This window comes from Crocuta crocuta, unplaced genomic scaffold (genome assembly GCF_008692635.1).
Source record: "Crocuta crocuta isolate KB4526 unplaced genomic scaffold, BGI_CrCroc_1.0 scaffold4700, whole genome shotgun sequence".
NCBI classification, from domain to species: Eukaryota; Metazoa; Chordata; class Mammalia; order Carnivora; family Hyaenidae; genus Crocuta; species Crocuta crocuta.
The window spans coordinates 11,866-13,042 of NW_027533184.1; the positions used below are offsets into that span (position 1 = coordinate 11,866).

Genomic DNA, 1,177 nt, shown 5'->3' on the forward strand with positions numbered 1-1,177 from the left:
GCCCAGTACCATAGTGTGGGCTTTCTACTGAGTTTTCCTGTCCGCAAGGATGGAACCACCGCCTTGCTCTTCATTCTCAAGGATATTTTGATGATGTGAGCAACTTTTTGCTTCCATGTGTATTTTCGGTTTATCGATTTCTAGGGAATGACATTGTGATCCGGATAGCTGTGTCATTGATCCTGTAATCACTTATTCTAGGATCTGGCCATTGACCCTCGTCTTTTAGTGTCTGAAGGCCTCATGTGGTGCCTGTTAGAGCCCAGAAACAACTTCTTTCCACATCAAAAATCAGATCCAGCCTTCATTTAACATCAGTGGAATAAGGAGGGGATCAGCGCTTATGTCTTCTTCATCTTTGGATTTTCATGCTGTGCGATTGAGGGTGGAATCTGTCTAAAATCAGTTGTACACAATGGCTTCTTAACTCAGTGCCTTCCACAAAAATAATAGAATAATAGAAAACCTCAGATTGTTCCCTCACACCAGCCACGTTCCATAACGTGGAATTTCTGGATGTGAAACTTAGAGGGGCAAGGTTTAATGGGCAGGTCAAAAGGAGAGTACGAAGGTGATTTCTGTGGATTCTCGGTCTCAAGGGAAAATCTGAAAGTTTGATCGATATCTTCCTGAAGGGCTCCACATAAGCCGAGCCCAGGGATCATCTGCAAACCGACAGAATTCAGGCAGATGGTGTCAGACCCTCAGAAACCTCAACGTGAGTTGGAGTGCCAGGCAAGCCCTTGTGGCTAAGAAGATTATGCCTATTTGTGTTCCTACAGATTCGTGCCTGAAGCGCACAGCAGAGTCCAGCAACAAGGAGCCGGAAGACTCTGCAGGTAAGGATCAGCAGTCAGTTAGGGACAGTGGGAGAAGGCTGCAGGAACAGTGAGGTTTCGCTGGATACTCTGGAATCCTAGGGAACTGGTCAGGAAGCAGGAAAGGAAAAAGGAGTAGGGGTACAAGTCTGCTTTTCTTCTTTGCAGAGGTCACAGACATACTACGGAAAGCTACTCAAACATTCAAGGTTGCTTTTCGTCATGCACAAATTACAAAGTAGATATGATGAACACAGAATGCTAGGAAACACATGATTGGGATCCTAGTGGAAGAACAGATATTCCAAGAGATAGACAGTGATAGCCTGGCTGAACTTCCAACAATCAAGAGAGGCTAT

At 45.1% G+C, this 1,177-nt stretch overlaps 1 long non-coding RNA gene across 1 annotated transcript in view; it reads left to right on the forward strand.

Moving 5' to 3' along the window:
• Positions 1-832, forward strand: part of LOC144216920 (uncharacterized) — a 6,100-nt gene extending 5,268 nt beyond the window's left edge. The window contains exon 4 of the long non-coding RNA XR_013330797.1: positions 783-832. This is a non-coding gene — a long non-coding RNA (uncharacterized LOC144216920). The remainder of the gene's footprint in view (positions 1-782) is intronic.
• Positions 833-1,177: the final 345 nt, after the last annotated feature.